We start from the raw sequence: 24,216 nt of genomic DNA, 5'->3' as shown, positions 1-24,216 counted from the left end.
GTTTTTGTTGTTCCTCTCTTCGTGGCACATCGTAACTTGGGACATTGACCAGGAATTAAGAGCTTTGTGGGAGTAGTGTGAGAGAGAGAGAGAACTCTTTGATGTGGGCTGGAGAGGTCAGCTGTGCGAGCGGCAGTGCTTGCTACTACGCCAGATGGGGATGATTACAGTGCAGGGAAGTGAAAGTGAGAGATTGGGGAGGCAACAATTAGAGAGAAAACAAAAGGTCACCAAGGGTTTCGGCAGTTGGCACACGGGCAGCGCGAACGCGGGAAAAATGAATTGGCGTCAGCAAATTTCCCCTGTGTTTGTCGTGAGAGGAGCGAGACGGGAGAGGTTGGCGGGAGAGAGACAAGAGACGTTTACGTGGCAAGGGCGTGACAGAAGACTACCTCCTTTAGAGATTTGCATCGCAGTGAGCAGATCCACGCTCAAATAAATTCAATTAATTTAAGTTTAATAAATTCAGTTTATTAAATTAAATTAAGTAAATTAAAGGACTACAGCCATCTCGATTATGGAGTGGCGTTTTCACTGACGTGCGCCCAGGGCGCCGTTTTCGCTGAACAATACAGACACGCAAGGACGCTGACACCGGCTCTGGAAGTTGGGAAACATGTTTGTCTGTACAGGGTGGTGCGATGACAATTGAAACACTTCAAAACTTTTTCCTAAGCCAACCACCGCTCTGCTTGCGCTCAAATTTCACACGAAGGTCGCATTTTGCGGTCTGTTTTGTTTGACATCGGGAACAACAACGGTACTTGCCTGTTTATTCTGAAAATAAATAAAAACCAGTTTCCCCTATGTGAAAATGGCGGCTTATTTGGACGTGTGAGCCAGCTCAAGTTGATATATTGGAACGACGGCGCCACCTTGGGTATGCAGAGCGAAACGCACGTTTGCGATTCATGGTAGAAAGGGGCCGAATGGTGCAGCAGGCGATCAGAAAATGCACCCAGGAAGGATCCAAATGAGCAAGCAGACGTTCAGAAAACGCGCTTTCCCATTTTCTTGGCGTCTGCTCCTACCGTGAATCCCAAACGTGCATTTTGCTGTGCATACCCCAGGTGGCTCCGTCAATCCAAGATCAACTTGAGCTGACTCGCACGTCCAAATCAGCCGCCATTTTCACATAGGCGAAACTGGTTTTTATTTCTTTTCAAAATAAACAGGTAAGTACCTTCGTTGTTCGTGGTGTCAAACAAAATAGACCGCAAAACGCGACCTTCACGTGAAGTTTGAGCACAAACAGAACGGCGGTTCCCTTAGGAAAAAGTTTTGAAGTCTTCCAATTATTGTCGCACCTCCCTGCATGTACAGTAATAGACAAATAGAACGCGAACAGGAAAATATGAATCGGAACACACAAATAGCGCGATTTCGTCCCATGCAAATCAAACTGACTCATGGGTTTTAATTACAATCGCACAGTTGGAAAACATGGCGTTCCAAATATACCAATGGCGCGCCGTTATTGCAACATCCACGAACCGTAGTTTTCAATTTTGCGTGTTCAGCTTCATATTTTCGTTTGTCTGCGGATTTCATTTGTCCGTAGCTGTACGTCGCCTTCGCCCGCAACTTTGTGGCGCGATAGTATCTTTTTACACAGTGCGTCGCAGTGAGTTTAAATTGACTTTGGGAAAGCGGCGGAAAAGAACGCCACCAAGGAGACTACGCCAAGAAACCTTGTGGAGTTTGTCAAGGTATCCTTCTTGCATCAAACCCCAAGAAACGAAAATGACAAATGCAATCAAGTAACGAAGGGCGTGAGCAAGAGGAAGGCTCGATCCTAGTTTGCTATGTGAAAAGAGGAAAGGGTGCATAAAGAGAGAGCAGAAAAATTAGCCGCGCATATCAACGCATGCTGACCGCACTGGATGAACAGAGTAGAGCCGTGGGCCTGAAAATAATATTCAGAAAACTAAAGTAATCCTCAAAACATCGGGACAGCAGAGCGTTTTGAGATAGGTGGCGAGGCAGTCAGTGGAACTGGTGGAAACTCTGCGGATCCATAACGCAGTTGCAGCGGTCAATAGAGCGAAGCTGAGTCTGCGATACATGACACTGAAGACACAAAAATTCGAGAGACAGCTTTAGAACCTTTGCATTAGAAGCTTCAATGAATGATTGTTTTAAAAGCTTTTAATGCAATATGAGAAACCCTAAGGCAAGAAGTATTAGCAGTGGCTTAGCTCGGCTATGCCAGGATATACGTAGCGTGAGCTAAGGTTCAGCTGGTTATTCTTAGCTTTTCTGGTTGTCTAGGATTAGCTGATTATCATGCCTACTGCTGCTTCGACAGAACACACACGATATACGGCTTATGTGGCACATGTATATTTATCAAGCGGATCCGGCGCAGCGTCATCAATCGCCCGAGAGCTGAGCTGGTTCCACAGGCGCAAGCCGGTGTTGCTACGACGCACGACCCATGGGTTCCACCCTCGGCCACCCCTCGCATGATCACCAAGTGGACCGGGCCGCCACGTGCGGAATTGAGGTAGGCGAAAATGCTGGGCGCGCGGGGGGTGTGAGAGACGCCGGGCAGCGAGCAGCGTTCTGTGCGTCGTGTGACGTCACTGCTCATCGCGCATGCGCAGCACGCCTCTCCAGGAGCCACGCAAAACTGCTACAAAAACGAAAATAAATCCCCTGAACCAGTATAACGGGTGATTACAATTTCACATTCCTTTGCCCTGCAAGAAGAACGTAGCGCTCCCGAACAATGATTTTGTTTTGCATGTTTCCGGTTTTAATAGGATGTACGTGCATGAAAAGCGACAACCGAGTCAATTCCTACTCTGTTTCATCGCGATTTGAGCGAGATTATTTTGCTGCCAAGTTCCTACGGCCGCCGATATCAATACCGTCTTCGGGATTTAAAAACAAGAACAGAAAAAGGTAGCACGCCTCTTTCGTGTCGATTAAGAAGAACAGCGCTTTGTTCTTTATTCTCGGCTTTACTGGCGAAACGCCCGGAGCGTGTACGTCCGCCGCAAGTGGAATTATCGCGAAAAGCGAGGGTTCTGAATCTAATTTCATTCAATTTCCGGTTTCGGGTACCCGGATGTCGCAAAACGGAAGAACGAAAGACGTCCTCAGAATTCGCTCTTCTCGGTGCGTACGCATTCATTCTTTTATTATTATTATTATTTTTTTGTTGCGACACACAAAATCTTGTTCTTTTTCAGCTCCCTCTCAGAAAATGCTATATTAAAGTGTTTCCTTTCAGTGTAGAAAAAAAGAAGAAAGTGTGTATTACTGAGATAACGAAACGGTTTTTTTCCCTTACTCTTCAAAAGAGCTGTTCCCGTTGTCAGCAATCTATTAGCGCTTGTGCTGTCAGGCGAGTCCTGTTAGTTTTGTACTCCGCATGGCTCTCTGTTCTGGTTTTCTAAATGGAAATATCGGGCCCCGCATATCACAAATGAGGAGAGTGTTGCGTACTGCATGTTTTTATTGGGAAGTATTATGTGTCCTCTAATCCCGGATGCAATGCTGCCTAGCTGGCTTTCTCTATTACCCCGAGTGCCCTCACATACGACGTAACAGCTTCTGTTACGACGTATACGAGCGCTGAATACGCGCACGCTGAATACACGCACGCCCTGCACGCGCGCACGCACACACGAACGAACGCACACCCGGCACACACGCACGCACACACACACGGCACACATACACGTACACACGCACACACACACGGCACACAAACGCCCGAACGCGCGCAAGCACACACACACACCTTGTCTATCTGGACCGCGGAAGAAGTTGCCTTGGCCCTCGCCATCACTATAACCAATCTCTACCCCGAGAGAACGAACGTCATTTATGTGCTCTCCAAACGAATAGATTCCTCCATCCTATCCGGCTTCACCTTTTCAACCGCCAGAACTCCCCGCTTTGCCGATTTTTCGGAGAACCCGGAACGCTACGCCATATGGTCGGAGGTTGTGACCAATCCCAACTGATTCCTCCAAACCTGCAACTTTCTACTGTGGAGCTTTGGGAAAGCGTCTTTGCGAGCACCGGCCTGGACGACCAGCTTTGGCTGGCTCAAAGAACTGTCGATGCTGCCCGCGCTTAAGGCATCGTGCACTGAGGACGCCTCCTTCAAGCTTCAGTACAAACCCCCCTGTTGATTTATATAAACGTTTATTCTCTCTCTCTTCCCCGCAACGATTGTAATTACGGATTGCCAAGCAGCGTGCCGTACCTTTCTAGCGGGTAACGTGGTCTCTACCATCTGGAAGCTCCTCGCTCAACACGCCGCCGGCCGGAAGATCGACATTGTGTGGACACTGGGACATTCCTCACCACTAACGGGCAATCACTTTGCCCATAGACAAGCCTGTGAACTCCCCTCCCAGGCCTATAAGGAAACACCCCGTCTCGTTCCCCTGTTCACATTTCAAGGCATGAGCCAACATTACCGCACTTCAAGACAACATTTTCCCCCTACTCCCCCGTAGATTACTTAAAGCGAAGAAGCAATACTCCGGAGGCCGCAGGCAAACACCTTTCGTCACCTAACTTGGCTACATCGGATGTGCGACATGTAAATTCTGCCATAGCACATGTAACCTCAGTCATACCATATATGACCTTGGAGACCGCACATACCCCATTCCTTTTGTCTTCTTGAACTGTGGGTGAACTAATGCCCAGCAAATCCCGGTGTCCAGGGCTGTGACAGCCCGGTCATCCCATGGTCTCATGGAATGAGGGACCACACCCACATCCCCAGGCTGACAATAAAGTTTTGCAACAACAACAGCAGCAGCAGTAGCAACAACAACAACAGCAACAGAAACAGCTGCAGCAGCAGCAACAACAACAACAACAACGACGACGATGACGACGACGACAGCAGCTGCAATAACAACGAAAACAACAACAAAAACAACAGCAGCTGCAGCAGCCGCAGCAACAACAACAACAACGACGACAACGACGACGACGACAACGACGACAATGACGACAACGACAACAGCAGCAGTAACAACAACAATGAAAACAACAACAAAACCAAAACAGCAGCAACGATGACGACGACGACAACACCATCAAGAGCAGCAGCATGAGCAGCAGCCACCACAACAACATGAATAAACCGTTCAAATATACTATGAAATATTTTCGAACCACAGAGATTCTTGTTTTAGTTTTCAAATCGTTCTGTAACCATTCAGAAATACAATCGAAATAAATTTTGTACTCGCAAGGCTTATTTAGAACTAACGATATTTAACTGCGTCTGTAATTGCGTCAGTGGTAGATGACTGCGCTATCGCTCCGCAAATTCTCCTAAACAAAATTGTTGCCCCGCCCTTGCTGCCAAACACTTCTTTTGTAATCATTTATTCGTTTTACTTTCTATCACTTTGCAAAAAAAAAAAAAAAAACACCAGCCCTCGTACCCTCATTCGTGAACATTTGTCTTGTGACGTCCTGGCACCGTCGTAAGCACATTTGTATTTTCCTTTCTGGAAAGCTTAGGTGGCCCGAGAGAAAGAAATCGCATTACGCCTTTTCTTGCAGTTTTTTATTTGGTGTTCTCTCATCGAAGAGTTCAAAACGACCTGTTCCTCAAGCCGACTTGGCTGATGCTTCTCTTGTTTTTGTGTCCCAATTTTAACAGGCTTTTGAGTACATTTGCATGAACCGCGCCACGTAGTTCGTACGCCTTCCGCGCGCACGCTTCCAGGTGTGGGTGTGCAGTGGAATACAAAACACGATTTTCGAGGAAAACTTGGCCTCGGCCCCGAGGACCCATGGAGTGCGGACTCGACTTTGATCATTAAATTGGTCTGCGTGGCTGGATATTGAGCGCCCGAATTCTGGAAACAAGAACCGTCGCGTTTTATACCGCATTATTTGCATTTCTCAAAACACAGCTGGAGGGGCAGGTTGGAAAACGCGCTTTGATCTCAGATCTCAAAGGACATCTAGTATTTTGTAAAAAAAAAGGTTAAGAAAGGGCGGGGGAGATAAGAGTCGGATTGTTGCGTCCAGTTCTGTGCGAGGAATTAGGAAGTGATGACGTTCAGCGGTTCGCTAATGATTGCTGAAATAACATCATTATTCGGAGAGCGGCGCTGCTGCTTAAAATAGGCGTATAAATCCGTGGAATAGGGGTTTGAGAAATAAGATCGACATGTGTGTGATGAAAGGAGAGGGAGCGGGCGTTCTGGCGAAATATTGTTTTAATTTTACAACATACCCTCCGTAATGGCAGTGAAAGGACCTGTACTTATTCTAGGACTATAGAATGGAAAGCCCACATCAGACACTCGCGTCATTGAACACCCTGAATGACCTAAACGACAGTCTTCAAAGCGAAGCTTTACATGACCAGAGAAATGAAAATATGGTGGTCCCGTGTACGCCGAAAACTACTCCCGCGCAATTCCACGCGCATGCGCGAAGACGACAGGTTCGAGAGCAGTGATGAGTGAGAAGAGAGAAGGCATGCATAACGATCCACAAGATATATCGTGGAAGATTTTCGCATTAGCAGAGTCCTTAAATGCCAGTAAAGCATTGAAGGACTCTGGCATTAGTAAGGAAGGAACTACGCGCGTCAGCCAGCAATCTGTTCAGTTATGCGATGTCGAATTCGCGTTTTCGGAAGAAAATTGATTGCGTTTCTTTTTGTTTTTTCTCAGTTTTTACTACGCGTGCCTCGTGATTATTATCTCTTATATGCTATCAATGTTTCATTCATGCCAGTGTAGAGGTGTTTCCAAAAGGTTTCGTGTCATCATTGTTTTGGGTGATGACGCATATTCTTGGTCTGCGTATTTAAATGTTTGTTTTTCAAAATAAAACTCAGTTGCTAGCAGCGCTTCGTCTTTGTTTATTGCTTTGTCTTTGTTTTTGAGTAGTGCTGGCCCGATCATGACCGCATACCAACAAGCCCAAATCGCAGTTCTAAGAGAGAGATTGGATGGTTTTGAAGATGCCGTGGCTACGCTCCCGATTCTAACACTACTGGTAATTGGGGACGGCGCATCGGAAGGAGCGGAAGGTAGTCTCCGCAACAGAGCAGGAGAGCACGGGGCCACGGCGTGACATAGAGGTGCAGCTTGCTGGGCCAGTTGGTACATATCGAAGGAACGGGAACCAGCGAAAAAGGACGCAAAGCGCGAGGAGAGACGAGACAACACAACGCTGGACTAGATACTATAATTTCAAGAAGAAACCGATACACTCTGTGAACGACCAAGTCAACGGAAGCGCAAACACGTAGGCGTGAAACGAATGAGAATGCTATTGTTACTAACTACCTCTACTTTCGTATCAACACCGCTCAAGTTTGAGGGAAGCTGATTTCTTTATTGCGTAGGGTGATAGACGGTGCGCTAATGCAGTTTCCTTCCTGCTGTTGTCTTATGAAGAACGCCTCCAGTATTTCCCTCTCATTCTTAGTCACGCCTTTTCTAAGGATCGTTACACTATCGAATAATGTATCGAATAATAATTCGCACTTGCACTGTCGACATTTAAAGGCAAGGTGTCCAGCTCCTTGAGAACTAACTAACGCGCAATGCTCCTTCAGCCGCTCATTGACACACCGGCCGGTTTGGCCGATGTGTCAATGAGCGGGTGTAAATTAGCGGGTGTCAATTAGATTTCAGTTGCGAGTCCAGCGTTGTGTTGTCTCGTCTCTGCTCGTGTTTTGCGTCCTTTTTCGCTGGTTTCCGTTCCTTCGATGTGACATAGAGTCTCTCAGTAAGTATACTAGAGAGGAAACTGTTCCTGGCAATACATGTCGTCGTGAGGGGTTATGGGAAGACACCTGCTTCTGGCTTGAGCTTAGCGAGACAATAGGGTCCTTAAGCGGTTTTCCGAATTGGCTTTCTTCACTATGCACTAAGACGTCTTCGAGGGACTATAGTAGCCGTGAGCCGTGGCAACTTCGCGTTCGGTAGAAGAGCAGGCAGTGCGTGATCTCACCTAACGTTGGTCATTCGGGAGTCGAAGGAGCGTATGGCTGAGCGGGTAATATGCCGCCGCGGAAGTTGGTTGGTTGGTACAAAACAAATGGCTCGTACCCATTCAGGGGGATTGGCCAGGAAATGGGCGCTAACTGAGAGAAGAGGAAAAACTGGAATTTGTAGCTAACGAAAAAAAAAGAAACTCAACGTCCTTCGACGAAGACAAGATACGACAGATACGGTGCCTGTATCCGTCCTATCTTGTCTTCGTCCAGGAGTGTTAACGCCACCTTTTCTTTTTTCTTCAAGTATGAACCAACTCGCTCAGCAACAAGTGTTGTTAAACTGTAGCTGGCGGTCGGTGCACCGGTTCACCACGGAGGCGGCGTCTTTATGGGCACGCTCAAAAACATTTTCAAGCTTTTGCAACAACTTATTATTTGAAATAATGTTGAAATTAATAAAATAAGACTGTCTAATGAGTTTCTCCCGCATAATAATAACATCGTGTTAACTACTCGCTTGGCCTGTAGAATAGTAGGCCCAACCGTTCTTGCAAAAATAGTCTTTAGTTCCTTTTTTCTTAGCACTAAAACAACCCTGTTTTATTCTCCACTTATGTAATAACACACCATTTTCAGCATTTTTGCGGCCCTGTGTTCTAATATACGGCCACTAAAACGTTTCAATCCAAGCCAATGACAAATCTAATGCGAGCGCACGATATAATGGCGGCCCATGACGACACAGACGGCCTTGATACGAGCCGCATAGACGGTAACGCCAGATTCCTCTCTAGTGTACATAGTAAGAAACCCTTAGGTAAAAGGCAGACAACGACCAAAAGAAACTGTTAAAGAATAAAAAAAGAACAACCTTATAACAACCACGAACAAGACGTTTCGGCTTCGGTACGGAAGCCTCGTTCACAGTGGGGTCAAGGAAAACTCATGGTCGCTTACCGTAATTACCCGATTCAAACGCGCCCCCGATTCTAACGCGCACCCGATTTTCCAGGCAAAAAACCGAAAAAACTTGCACCTCCGTTTGTAGCGTGCAAGGAACTTTGTGAGCAAGAAAAACGAACGCGAGAGAAACCGGCGATTTATTCCCCGAAGTAATCTCACTGATCTCACTCCTCGTCACTCTCCGAGAGCTCCTTGTCGCCTTCCGCTGACCGCAACATCTCGTCCTCGGTGCCGTCAATCGCGTTCGCGATGCCACACTTCTGAACGAACGTTCAACCATGTTCGATGGGATCGTGGCCCACGACTCGCATGCCCATCCCGCGAGCTTCTCCGGAGGCATACGCTTCAGCCAACCGCTCGTTGTGAACGCGTGGGAGCGCTCGTAAGCCGCGGAAGCGGCGCACCTTCGTTGCCGCTGCTGCCATTGCTGTTATCAAACACACAAGTGGAATAATTTGACGATTTGTGAGAACGCCGAAAGAAAAGCCTAGGCGCCTCGATCCGAAAAACTGTTGCTGAATGCTTTGGCGCCATCTTGAGATTGCGATGGCGATAGGTAGAACGAAATTTCAGTTGTTTCGGCAGTTTCGGTTTCGTATCCGATTCTAACGCGCATGCGATTTTTCGGCCTATTTTTGCGACAAAAATGTGCGCGTTAGAATCGGGTAAGTACGGTATGTTCTCTTCAGCACGTGTTGTAAGCAGCGCGTGTACGACAGGGGGAGGGGGACCCTCATTCCGATTAAGCGTGTGCGGTGGCCTGTGTATCTTCAGGGAGTCGAGATAAAGCCGCGATATGAAGTTCCTTTCTTGGCAGATGATTCTTGAGTTACCCCAATCAATCCCATGGCCCCTGGCATCCACGCACTCGGCAAGAACATTCGAGGTTACTCGCTTCTTTTTCACATCGTTCTGATGCTGCCGCAATCTCTCTTTAGACTTTCCCCATTCACCGATGCATGCGTAGTCGCAATCTGCGCAGGAAATCTTGTAGACCACGCCAGGAAACGATTCTCTGGGCAGCCTGTCCTTACCGCCCGCGAGTGCGCGCCTCAGCTTAAACGCAGGCCCGTGTACTACCTCAACGTCATAACTTCGCAGTACGCGGGACAAGGCTTCTCTTGCGCAAGGGAAGTAAGGAATGACACATGCTTTTAGGGGCCAAGTACCTTAGGACCATACAATGTCCGTCCGCGTCTGTGCGCATAGCATTTACAATCGCGCAAAATCACACAGGCATCGACAGAATTCGAGCCGGTCTGGTAGACCAGCCAGAGTGCGTGTCAGTCGTCTTACCCGTTGGGCTACGACCGTGAGTTAGTACCCGATAGTCAACCGGATTACGCCCTCGCCTGTAACGGTGCGGAGTACCTCAGGACCTCCCAATGTCCGTCCGCGTCCATCCGTGCGCACACAACCATCAAGCGAAAATCAAGCGAACTTCGATTTCAGCCGTGAGTTGCAGTTTCATTTATGGAATAATCAAGGTGCAACTCACGGCTGAAATCGAGTGATGGTCGGGGCTCAACTTTGATGTCATTTCGAGTCCCCGTACTTCACACCCTAGCCATCATCCACGGAATGGAGATGCTGCCATTTTTCTTCGTCGGGGATCAGCCGGTCGGACAGGGTTTGACTGGCGGCGTTCCACTCCATTCAAGAACGCCGTGGGATAGCCGGTTGCCGAAAGATCGTTTCGCACCCCGTCGAGGTCAGTGAAACGGTCTTCTGCGTTTGTACAAATTCGTTTCGCACGGTTGTACAGGGAGGCAGCAACAGACCTTTTTTCGGGCGTCAGGATGAACGGACCGAAAGTTTGGGTATCTGCCAGTGTACGTGTCCTTTGGGTACAGGTTAAACAAAAGCGCTCCATCGCTTCTGCTGCACGCCCAAAAATGGGAGTCTATTGTCTACCTCCGTCTCTACTATCAATTGGATGACCTTTGTTTGACTGTTGCGATGCGCCGCGAAGATTTCGCTTACACCCTACGTCCCTGGTCTAAGCGAAACATTGTCCCGCGTACTGCGAAGTTATGACGTTGAGGTGGTACACGTGCCTGCGTGTAAGCTGAGGCACGCATTCGTGGGCGCTAAGGACAGGCTGCCCAGGGAATCGTTTCCTGGCGTGGTCTACAAGATTTCCTGCGCAGATTGTGACCACGCATACATCTGTGGCTGAAGAAACTTTAACCAGAGATTGCGGCAGCATCAGAACGACGTAAAAAAGAAGCGAGTATCGTCGAATGATCTTGCCGAGTGCGTGGATCCAAGGGGCCATGGGATTGATTGGGATAATTCAAGAATCCTCAGCCGTGAAAAGAACTTCACATCGCGGCTTTATCTCGACTCTCTGGAGATACACAGGACACGCCACACGCTTAATCGAAACGAAGGGTACCCTTCCCCCCGTCGTACACGCGCTGCTTACGTCACGTGCTGAAGAGGACATAAGCGACCATGAACGTTCCCTCACCCCATATTGAACAAGGCTTCCGTAGCGAAGCCTAAACGTCTTGTTCACGGTTTTTTTTTTCAAGCTTTTTAAAACTTTTAACAGTTGCTTTTGGTCGTGTCTCCCTTTTAGTCAACAGGTCTCTCGCCCGGATGGGTTTCCGTCAAGTCCTCACTTCAGTAAAAGCCCCTATGCTGCGTGAAGCAAAGCGGGCGTAGTAGGCTTCCTCATGTCGCATTCCCCGTCGCAATTCCCTCGCGCCCTTTCCCACTTGTGTCCAAACTCCAGTGTCCGAAATCCACGACTTTACTACCCCGTCAATTTGCACCTCCCCCCTACGCACAAACCCGCTTGTTGCTGTTGAGAGGGAAGCGACGGTTTTTTTTTTGTTTTGTTTTGTTTTATTTCTTTGCCCTCCTTTTTTATGGTGCTCGTACAATAAGTGTGCTAATGTAACCCCTTTGTATAATACCCCTCCCAGGGGCCTTTGGGGACATTGTAAATGAATAAATAAATAAACAAAAAAACCAATAAATAAATAAATAAATAAATAAATAAATAAATAAATAAATAAATAAATAAATAAATAAATAAATAAATAAATAAATAAATAAATAAGTGACAACATGGCGTTGGCTACGGCCGTGAAGTGGTGCAGGTACAGCTTGTAACCGCTTGTAAATGCTCCAGCGACAGCCTGTAACCGCTTGCCAAAACAGAACTGAAGTTGCTGACAGAGTTGTACTCGGGGTGAAGAAGCTATTAATTTTGGCAAAAAATGACGATTTGCACAATCGTCAGCCGCGCCGTTTATGAAAGGAGCAATGCGACGTGCGCCGCGGTGGTACCAGTGAATATCTCAAGGCGACCCGGTAGCGTGATCCGAAGCTCTGAAACCGGCGCGCTGCGAGATGTCGTGGTATCGAAAGGCGAAACATACATTCTACTTACACAGGCAATGCAACTTAGAAACATTACAAAATAGAACCCCCACAAGCAATACACAGACAGAGTGATTAAAGTTTTCTTGTATCCAATTCTTGGCGGAAAAGCGTTTCATATATATTTCTTTTGTTCCTACGCTTTTATTTCCCTGGTGTCCCTCGGGTCACCTTCTCCCTCCATTCTGTTGTTCATTCTGCTTCCATCATTTCTGAACAATGACTTGTTGCGAAGCAGTGTACCATGGAACACCTAAACTACCTGCCAGGATATCATCCACCAAGCCATTGCATTCCCTAAATTCTTCAGGATCACAAAGCGGAGTGGAGAACAAAGTTGTTTGAAGAAACGGCTGCTTCTATCTTTCCTGGCAACCCTTTAATTACAATTTGACTCCAGGACGCGGATTTCGTTTTCGGCTGGAAGGAAGGCTGGATTAAGGTTACCCCGCAATCTGTTTCGCCCTCCCCCTTCCACTTGAAAGAGAAAACCTTGTTCTTCCTCCTCCGCTGATGGCCGTCTTTACAATTCTCGGGTTCCATTCCAGCGGCAAAGTGCGCCCTGCAGGCCAATAACAACGCGGTCTTCGAAGTCTTACAACGGGGAAAGATCGAAAGAAGAACTGAACAAAGCTCTATTGATTCGCTTGTTTAGAAATTCGCGTTCAATAAGACAGTCCCTCCAGGTGTGATCCGATATCTTTGAAGCCCTCGAAAACCACCGCTTCAAAAGGAAACACGGGGCATTTGAGAGCCGAAGAAAAGAAGGGCACTGTTTTGAGGCCTTGAGAACATCTTCTAATCGAATTTAATGCTGGGGACGTGCACGTTAAGGAAGCAAACAGAAAAAAAGACAAGGACTGCCTCAGGCGAGGCCGATTGTGCGTGGGATTCAGCGCCGAATGTATTGTGCCCGCGTGTGCTCGCTTTTTGTCCTTCGGGTCTGGAGTGTGCTCGCTTCTTGTCCTTCGAGGAGCCCGCTGGCAATAAGAAATTTGCTTCGTGTTTTCTTTCTTTTTGTGACTGGCCTTAACAGTGCTTCCATTCAGTGTTTTGTTCCCCGTAGGTTCTCGAACGACACCGTTAATGTAAATCAATTATTCTTTACGCCTTAGCGCAAGGTCTACGGACTCTTCACTGCGAGTTTTTCTTGCGTAGGAAAATTAGCCAACGAATACCTGGACGTTAACAGTGGTCTCTGACATTACCATGCTCTCGGACTAAATGGCAACCGGAGGAATATCACGTGACTCTAGCAGCTCACCAAACCTTCTGTGCGTCGTTTTTCGGAGGTTGGTTTATGGTTTGTTGTTTCGAATAGAACGTGCGGAGATTTTCTTAGGTTTTTAACGCGAAAGTGTTTTATTCCGGGATGCACAGATTTCACAGACGTCATATCCGTCACGGAAATGACTCTAGTACAACGAAGCAAGCGGCCTGTAAAAGGTGCGCCCCTTCACGCAGGGTCTTCTTGCAGGGAAGCCACCTTTAGTACTAAAGACTATTAGGGTTATTCGTTTTCCGGTTGTATAATTTAACACGAAAGCGTTTTATGCTGGGGTACACGAAAATTCCACTGACGTCATATTCGTCACGGAAATTACGCTGTACACCTTTGCCAAAGCGACCCGCCAGCATGACGACGCTCGCCAAGCGCATCCACAAGACAGTCGCCGACCCGCATATCATGCTCAGCTGCAGATTTCGCTGAACATTTAAATTTCGTGTTTCACCGATTCCCATGACAGAGGAATCAATATATATCTTTCGTTAGGTCCTTAGGCTGCGTGTGGCAGTTCCACCGAGCGCAATTACACGACGAATATTTGGCATTCCCGTTTGGAGCTGAATCTTCTTCGTTGTTTCATCAAGCATAAAACAACTAGCGGTTATCTTTTTAGATGCTCCAGCCGAATAAACTAGATCCCTATTTCTGAACGCTCACGTCTCCTCTACTGAACTAGGTTTTGTGGCCTGAACTTTGCAGTTAAGTTAAACTTTGGTTTTCTACAATAAACAGGATTGCCTCATTTTTGTTATACAAGGTAAAATGTATCAAACGACATCTGCAATCTTAGTGCGTTAGAAGGACTTCATTTAGCTATCGCGAAGGGTTCCTAAACTTCTCATTTTAGGGATATTCATAATGTCGCAAACGCAAACCCTGATTGCTCCAACAGGGTTTTTCTGCCTATACTATCAGAAGGCTGAAACTGTCATGTTTAGCAGGGGAAAAAACTTGTTTGGGGCGCTCATGCCCTAACGATATTTTAAATTTCTGACTAGGAAGAAACAACTCGCATATGGCTACAAAACGAACGACCGACATCGTAGCTCGTCAAAACCCTCCCATCATTCACGTTTGATGCCGAAAATAAGTGTAGTTGTTTACTTTTCGTCTGTATTGCGACAAGTTGTAACATCCCTCTCTTCTTTTTATTGCTGTTTTCAGAATCTCGGTAAAGCCGTCTCCCCGTGAACTACACAAGATCGTTTCTGGCTCTTCCCGTTTGGGTACAGCGGGATACACACGCTACTCCTGGGCCAGGTACAGTGACTGACATTTCGTTAAATCTTGATGGAGGAAAACCCAACCTCTTATGGCAAACTAATTGGCCGAATGAGATCGTTAAATTAGTGAGGTCAATATTCTCGAAGGTATTGGTTTGTTTGGTGAACGCAATATTAAGTGTAATTAACCTATCCATGGGAGGTTGTGGCCGTTACTATACCAGGAGGGCCAACCGTGCCCTGGTGAAGGAGTGCGCTACCGCCAATGGTCATTGAGATCAGGCCTCACCCAAAGCCTCCGTGTGCAATTCCATCAACAACCGGAATTTTTTTCCGATGGGAATTCTTCGGCGCCGGGATTCGAACCACAACCCTTCTGCCTTCGAGGCGGATGGTTTACCTCTACGGCACCACTCCGCTGCTGCACCGCTGCATTCGGGAGGTGTTCTCAGATAATGAACGGCAGCCTACCAATCTCCCTGAAGAAGAAAGTGTATGACAGCTGCATCTTACCGGTACTCACCTACGGGGCAGAAACTTGGAGGATCACTAAGAGGGTTCAACTTAACTTGAAGAAAACTCAGCGAGCAATGGAATGGAAGATGATAGGTGTAACATTAATAGGACAAGAAGAGAGCTGAGTGGGTCAGGGAACAAACGCGTGTTAACGACATATTAGTAGAAATTAAGAAGAAGAAATGGACGTGGGCAGGGATTGTAATGCGAAGGCAAGATAACCGTTGGCCATTAAGTGTAACAGTGTGGATTCGCAGAGAAGGCAAGCGTGGCAGGGAGCCGCGGAGAGTTAGGCGGGCAGGTGCGATCAAGGAGTTTGCGGGGATATATTGGTCGCAGTTAGCACAGGACCGGAATAATTGGAGATCTATAGAAGAGGCCTTTGCCCTGCATGATGATGACGACGACGATGATGATGATGATTAGGGCAATAAGGTAATCTAACACGTGAAAAGGTGGTTTCACAGATACTGGAAATAGCAGCGTTCTGGTTTAAAACAAAGCCAGCAAAAGCAGGCGTCAGTCTACGCGTAGTAGTAATGTCGGCATTTACAGAAATGAGGGTAGTCAGAGAAGTACACCAAGGAAGGGAAAGGGGAAAATGGGGTGGGTTATTTATTCTTATTGAAACAGATATAGTATTTTTAAAGATTGAACGATAGCAAGAATGCGGAGAAAAACATGCTCGCCGGGTGTGATCCGAACCCACGACCTTCAAAATACCACTCTGGTGCCATAACCACAACGCTGCAGACAGGGCTGTGCTCCCCTCCACTTTCTGGGGTATTTATGTTGAGGTAACTGTTTCCTGCGCTTGGGGGTGGTAGCCAGTGCCACTGCAAATACCTGGGGTGAAGAGGAAATTCTTTTTCAGACCCGGAAACAAGCAGATTCCCCTCAGCTACCCAAGCGGATTTCGATCCAAATTGCCGAGAACTTAAAGCCACGATCGTGAATTAAAACGCAGGTAACTGACGCCGTAATTACGCCATCTAATCAACCCATTGAAGCGCACCAAAATTCTCCGTAAAGAAACTCCAAACAATAACCGAGTAGCAAACCTCGTTTTGACCCATTCAACCTCCGCTCCGAAAGTTTCCTCCATACTAGAAAGCATCACAATATGATTTTCCAAAGTCCACACCTAAAAAGAATACCTCCCAAGCTGTCACGCGTTGTTTATATACGGAGCAAAAATCTGGACCTCTTTCTCACTAGATCCAGCGTCAGCCGAGCGCAAACTACTGGATGACATTCCCAATAACAAACCATGGTGTAAAGTAAGCCAGCAAATAACCACCACACAGCGCGCCGCCAGCGAATCTTTAAACTTAAATGTTAATGTAAAAGAGAAATTTAACTGCCACTTCGCCCACGTTGTATACCTGCTTGAATGCACTCGCTTTGGCGAACAATACATCGACCGTACTGAAATGCCATTCCGTTGGCGGTTTAAATTCCCCGCTCTCACGCAAAAATCTTCTCCCCTTTCCCTCCATCAAGGCATGTGACCACTGATGTTAGTTCGTTTGAACAGCTGAAAGCGACAATTCTCGATTCTTGGTTCAAAATCCATCATGATCGAGAGGTCCAAGAGTCCCATTTTATCTGTCAGTTTAAGTCGGCGGCCTTTTTCATCAATGGAAGTCATTGGAAACTTACGTGTCTTTCTACCGGTTAAAATTTCAGCCCCCCCCCTCTCATTCTTCTCCCCCACTCTCTCTCTTATTCATGCACCGGAATTCTGGATCTGCCAGGATGGTGTTATGCCCGTTTACTTCACTCCCTCGATAATCATCTCCCATCATTTGGCGGCACTCAAAACTCCCTCTCGATACTCCCTCTCGATACTCCCGCTCCGGACGGTTTATGTGCGCTTCCCTTTGCTCCCACAACCCCGGCCAAAGTATAGAGATTTATCATGTTTGAATCACGTGACTCCGAATCTTTTGAAACAGATCCGTGCAGCCAGATGTGCGCCATGTACGTGCATTGACGTGTCTTCTTTTGGCGACTTTCTTGACCCCTATTGCCACCGGACGCTTACACTAGCAGTTATCCGTCGCGGTGGCTCAGTGGCTATGGCCTGGTGCTACTGAGACCAAGAACGCGGGTTCGATTCCCGTATGCCACGGCCACTTATCTGGTGGAGGCGAAAAGCGAAAACGCCCGTGTGTTGGAGATTTCGGCGCACTTTGATGATCTCCGGGTGGCCTAAATTAATCCGGAGCCCTCCACTACAGCAGGATGGAAAGTTGGGCGAGTCGGTAGGTCGACATGATGTAAAAACAGCGCGGTAGGACGAAATACACGAGGAAAGGAACCAGACAGCACAAACGCTGACTATCAACTGAAAATTTTATTTGACAGGAAAGACATATATACATAAAAACATTGAAATGACGCATGCGCTAACATCTGTGCCACACCAGCACTGATAGCGATAAAAAAGGGGAGAAACTAGTTAGCTCCTTCATAATGTCAACCACAAGCAAGATAGCACCTAAGACAAGCAAGAATAAGACAAGCAAGACAGTTGCTCCCCTTTTTTATCGCTATCAGTTTTGGTATGGCACAGATGTTAGCGCATGCGTCGTTTCAATGTTTTTTATGTATATATGTCTTTCCGGTCGAATAAAATTTTTCAGTTGATAGTTAGCGCTCATCCTGTCTGGTTCCTTTCCTCGTGTATTTCGTCCTACCGCGCTGTTTTTACATCATGTCTCTCCACTACGGCGCGCCTTATCGTAAAGGAGATAACAGTGCACAAAGACGACGACACACAAGGAAGAGATGACAGGACAAGCGCTGAACCAAGACACATTTAATAACAAGGCCTCAAAAATACTACTTAAACGCTTATCTCATTTGTTCGTTTGTTTTTTCTCCTCGTAGAATCATAGTGTGATGTTTGCAACTTTTTAGCATACAGTGAGTTGTCCATTGTGAAGCGGTTTTTCTTTGATAAATAAAGAGCACTTATTTATCAAACAAAAACCGCGGCACTATGGAAAACTCACTGTATGCTAAAAAGTTGAGAGAGAGAGAGAAAACAATCTTTAATGAAAACTGGCTATTTCAGCCCAGCTAAGATGCCTGGCTTGCTACGCCAGATGAATGCGATGACGATGATGATTATAATCATGAAGAGGAATACATATGGTTTTAACTAATTACAAAGTCTGATCAAGAATTGTGTTTTAGGTATGCCAAAAAGGCTTTCGTTGCACGAGCGGCACGTTTGGAAAAGTTCCAAGGACCTAATACGTCCCTCAGTTCTAGTTTTGCGGACAGCGGCCGGCCCAGGGACACTGCGAGAGACACTCTTTGTATAGTAAAGCGCACACAGTCACATATTAGGTGTTGGAGGTCTTCACGCACATCACACTGCGGGCACAGAGGCGAGGAGGACAGGTTGATTTTGTAGCAGTAGTATCGCGTGCAGGCGACGTTCAACCGCATGCGGCGCAGTACGGCTTCATCATGCTTGGATAGTCCCGGTGGCATCTTAAAATTACAATGCGGGTCGATAGAGTAGAGGGGCGCGTAATGGCGGGATGCGTCTGCCCAAAGAGATCGCTGCATGCTCCATGCCACACTGGATGCAAGGGCTGAAGTATCTTTGTGAGAAAATGGCACCGGTATTTTTGATCCGCGTTGGTCATGCGCTGTGGATGCTGCAACGTCCGCCTTCACATTTCCAGTTATCCCACAATGGGCAGGGAGCCACTGAAGTGCTATTTGATGATGCGCTTGCAGAGCTTGAAGATGTAAAGCTTGTACATCAAGCATAATCTGATCTTTGGGGAAAGACGCCAGACATTGCAGTGCAGCCCCGAGAGTCCGTGAAGATGGCCCACGCGCGTGCCGGCTGATCGATGATGTGAGCCAAGGCCATCCGCAGAGCTGCAAGTTCGGCAGCCGTAGATGATGTTTTGTGGCTGAGCATGGCACTGAGGCTGGTGCGGGACGAAGGTATCCACACTGCGACAGTGGATGATGTGGATGACACCGATTCATCAGTGTGCAGATGTGTATGACCTCCGTATGTGTTGTACATATATTCAAGAGCAAAAAACCGTAGAGCAGCAGGTGGAATATGCTTCTTGCGTGTAATTCCGGGCACCGTGGTCACTATTTTCATGGGCGGGAACATCCAGGGCGGGTGGAGATGAAGTGATGGCGGCTGGTAATGCTGCGGCAGGAAGTCGCACACTTCAGGGACCGAACTTGGCGCTAAAGGGTGGTCACATTGCCTGGCCACAATACGCAGTCGCACGCGGAGAAGCTCCTGCATGCCGAGAGCCAAGGGTGACAGACGTCGGCATTCCGTCAATGTTCCAACAGTACAGGTAGTTTTCGGAACACCAATCCAAATCCTCAAGATTTGTGCTTGCATGGACTCTAGAGCCTTGATAGTTCCTTTAGAAAGGGGACCCAAAATGGCGATGCTGTAGCGTATGAGGCCAACGCAGAGCGCTTCGTAGAGCCGAAGGAGAGAGTTAACGGAGCAACCGCCAGAGTTTCTGGAGAGCATACTGAATATACGGGCGATTCAGGTAAGCTTCTCCTTGAGATGGCGGATATAAGGTGACCAGGTGAGTGACCTGTCGAATGTCACCCCCAGAAACCTATAGCTGGGAAGGTATGGGATGTCAGTGCCGCCAACAGTGAGCCGGTAGTGCGTGAGGTCCCTCTTCGTAAAAGCCACCGCAGCATATTTGCTTGCCGAAATTTCCATTCCTCGTGCTGCCAAGAACGATGCGATGGAGTTGATTGCTCGCTGAAGTCTCGACCGTAGCACACGTCTGTTACGGCCACAGCTCCATATGCAGGATGTCGTCCGCGTACAAGGAGATTTCTGCCGACTGCGGTAAGCATTTTTCCAGGCCTATAATGGAGATGTTGAACAGCGTGGGGCTTACCACCCCGCCCTGGGGAACACCTCGAGTCATTCTTTACAGGGCTGAGTCGCCGCTGTGTGTCGACATGTATACATACCTATCGGAGAGATAGTCTGATATCCATGCATACATGCGGCCTCGTATTCCTGAAGACTTCATCGCCGAGCGAATAGCATCATGTGGTACGCAGTCATAGGCTGATTTAATGTCCAGGAACACGGCAATGATGATGTTCCGCCGATACTTGGCTTGTTTTATGGTGGTTGCAAGGGCAATGGCATTATCGATGCCGCTACGGCCCTTGTGGAAGCCAGACATCCTTGGCGGGTATACATTTCTGACTGTCAAATCCCAGTCCAAGCGATACAGCACCATCTTCTCCATCAGTTTGCCGACACAGCTCAGGAGGGCTACGGAACGGTAAGACTCTATGGCCGTTGGAATTTTCCCTGGCTTTAGAACTGGCGCAATGCGGCGTGTTTCCATTTCGGCTCTAGTCGGCCGGTCTCCCATGAGCGGTTAAAAACGTTTAGAAGGCATCCGTTCCCCTTTTTGCCTAAATGCGAAAGGGTTGTATAGCTGACGTCGTCCGGACCTGGGCACGTGGATTTTTTGATGGAGCCCAGTGCAGCCAGCAGTTCTGCCATATAGAATGGAACGTCCATGGCACACGACATCGCTGGGGAATCCTCGCTCTGGGGCGAAGATGATGGTGGTACAAGTGTCGGCGCCGTGGTGATTTTCTTACAGAAGGCGTTAGCGACGTGTAGGTCAGTCGTGTTCGTGCTGAGTGCAATTGAGCTAAAGGGGTGCAGTTGTCTTGGTGGGGCCCGCAGGCTTCGAACCAGGCGCCATATTCTGGAAAGCGGCTTCCTCGGGTCCAACTTCGAGCAGAAGGACTCCCATTCGCGCTTGGCAAGCTTGGCCATATGCCTCTGGACCGCCCTCTGAGCACGCCTGGAAGCTCGGATATCCTCATGCGCTAGCGTCCGACGGGCTCGCCTTTCGGCTCATCGACGCACTGCTAAAATGTGGCAAACACACACTGTGATTCTACGTGGAGAGAAAACAAACGAACAAATAAGTTAAGTGTTAAGTAAGTAATACTTTTAAGTAATATTTTAAGATAAGTAATATTTTCGGGCCTTGTTATTGTATGTGGCTTGGTTCAGCGCTTGTCCTGTCATCCCTGTCGTCGTCTTTGTGCGCTGTTAAATCCTTTACGATGAGGCGCGCCGTAGGGTAGAAACTGTATATATATATATATATATATATATATATATATATATATATATATATATATATATATATATATATATATATATATATATATATAGTTTTTCCCCTATCTTTTTGTCTTTCAAAATTAATCATCTGTTTCAATGACCTACCGCATTCTCCCCTTTGATTTCCGAGGCATCCTTGACTGCCAACCCTTATTTCTGTCTTAAATCAACGTGCACCTCATTTCCCTTTCTTTATCGCTATAGATACATACATACGTACATGTATGTATGTATGTATGTATGTATGTATGTATGTATGTATGTATGTATGTATGTATGTATGTATGTATGTATGTATGTATGTATGTAGTATGCATATATGTATGTATGTATGAAGGTATGTATGTACATTTTTGTTTGCGATCGACCAAAGCATGGGGCTTGATATATGTTGATTGATTGTGTGGTTTAACGCGCCGACGCAACGCAGGCGATGAGGCGCGCCGTAGTGGAAGGCTCCGGATTAATTTTGACCACCTGGGGATCTTTATCGTGCGCCGAAATCTCGTACACACGGGCGTTTTTGCTTTTCGCCTCCATCAGAAAAGCGGCCGCCGCGGCCGGGAATCCAATCCGCGACCTCGTGCTCAGCAGCGCAACGCCTTAGCCACTGAGCCACCGCGGCGGGTTTGATATATGTTCATCGCTACCACGTGACAAATGAAGCTTTCCCTTCTTTCTGCCCCCGTGCTTGGTCCTTAGCGGACTGCAATATTTACTAAATAAAAAAGACAATGGTTTCCTTGACATAACTTTTTTTCTCGACATTTGTTTTCTTCCTTTCTTATATATTGAAAAAAACCTACCCTCTTACGTAAAGGGAAACCTCTTTCTGCGAATTCCTGAGTATATGTCACTGGGGTGCACTAAGCCGGTGTGGAAAGTCTTGAGAATATGATCGCGGCCTAGGCAGGCTCACGCAGGCATCGACCTTTTCTCGTAAGAATCGATCTCAAAGGCCAACACCGCTACTCCCTTCAGCGCATGGGATTCCAGGTTGGTAGGCAGTGCGCACACGTGCGTGTCGGACGTCATGCCGAAGCTGCTTTAGTATCCTTGTTGCTACTCAAACTCCGCTTGCACTAGGACGTTCAAGCCTCGCTGACTCTCAAAATATTGATCCTGCGAGAAGAAGAAACAAAGTTATTAAAAACAGGAGGTTGGAAAACGGGAGATCAGGGGGAAAATGTGGTGTATCCCTCTTCCACTCGAACCGGTAAACACGAAAGTGAAATGTGCCTTTACAGGAGCAGTTGAGTCTTTATTGCACATCGATATGAACTCGCACATCGCTATTTATATTGCGTCAATATGGCACCGTTGTTCGCATCAACGTTAGACACTGGATTGCACGCTCCGGAGCACTGCGTAAATCCGACTGATGCCACATGCGCTCAAATCGTCCGCGCGAACGAAACCAAACGGGGTGTCAGCGACTCGTTTGGCGAAGTCACGGTTCGCTGCAGCGAAAAGAGCAGCGGAACGTGCCACGACTGCGAAATTCGCAAGTCAGCGTCGATCTTACTCCGTGGTCGTTGCCTTACAGGCTTTTCCGCATGTTACGCTGCGCGTCCACTCTACACGTTGGCGCTGGCATCGAGGTGCCAGCTGCCGACGCTCATTAGCGTCATGATGCACTACTTCACTTCGCCTCTTCTAGACGGCAGCACCATCTGAAGGGAAGGATATCAGGCGCGTTTCTTGTCCAGTTCACGCGTCTCTTCATAGCGCAGTCGCGAGCGTGTTTTTTACGTCCCGTTGCGGCGAAACAGTTCGTGGTTCAAATCTCGGTGCAGCCGAGTCAATCGAAGTTTTTGTGGCGATGTTATTTCCGTGACGGATATTACGTCGGCCAGATCTTGGTCGACGCCGACATCAAAATTTTTCGCGTTAAAATTCGAATGAAACGAACCGAATAAATTTTGTTGTAGAGTAAGCAACGTTTGATCATTCTGCTGCCCGCGATGCAGTGATAACACGGTCCTCGATAAAAGGATTAGAGCAGAAGTTTTCTGGCTCAGCTTATTTCGTGAAAAGGCGCAATTTCATTGCGCGCGATTTTGAATCGCTGAGGCAATTGCAATTGTTATGCGTGTGAAATATTTAGATTTGTTCAGTTGACGGGTGAGGAAGTTTGCACCTAGAATTTAGAAGCTGAATAAACATTTAGCATTTCAAAAATTCAAAATCTGGGGTTTCACGTACCGTCGCTGCATCTCTCCTCTAAGGCGTGTCCTAGTGCAGGTGAACCGATTAAATTACGCCTCCGAAAATTCCGACCCAGGCGTGTTTTTTTGTTTTACAGCGAAACTGTTAGCCTTTAGTTGGTCGGAAAATTTCGATTTTCGGGTCTTAAACATACAGAAAACCATGCGGTACCCAGCAGTTCTCGCGTAAGACGCCGAGCTCATGCGTCAGACTAATCGGCATACAGCATATAGCTCAGTATTCGTTTAAACAACCACAAACCAAGCATCGAAACCGCATTACGGCGCCTGTGAGCAACTCCTCCTCCCTCCCCCACACCATGGGGTTCTGGTAAAGATTATGTTTGCAAATTATGTTTGAAGGCTAAGCAGGACTAGTGTCCCTAGAGCAGTTCTTGCCCAGGACGCCGAGCACACGCGCCAGGATAGCCAGGATCCAGCATTTGCTGCCAGAGAAACTGAGCGTAAGCGACAAGCCCGCTTAC

The 24,216-nt window shown here is 47.4% G+C and overlaps 1 long non-coding RNA gene across 2 annotated transcripts in view; it reads left to right on the top strand.

The window, feature by feature from the left end:
- LOC144166414 (uncharacterized) overlaps nt 1–24,216 on the top strand; it is a 345,992-nt gene that overhangs the window by 282,158 nt on the left and 39,618 nt on the right. For both annotated transcript variants that reach the window (XR_013321673.1, XR_013321674.1), the window contains exon 3: nt 14,760–14,855. This is a non-coding gene — a long non-coding RNA (uncharacterized LOC144166414). The remainder of the gene's footprint in view (nt 1–14,759; nt 14,856–24,216) is intronic.

Source organism: Haemaphysalis longicornis, unplaced genomic scaffold, assembly GCF_048455015.1.
Source record: "Haemaphysalis longicornis isolate Haplotype H1 unplaced genomic scaffold, Haemaphysalis longicornis Haplotype H1 scaffold_17, whole genome shotgun sequence".
Taxonomy (NCBI): Eukaryota; Metazoa; Arthropoda; class Arachnida; order Ixodida; family Ixodidae; genus Haemaphysalis; species Haemaphysalis longicornis.
Note: the sequence above shows the minus strand (reverse complement) of the source record. Positions and strands in the feature narration are given on the sequence as shown.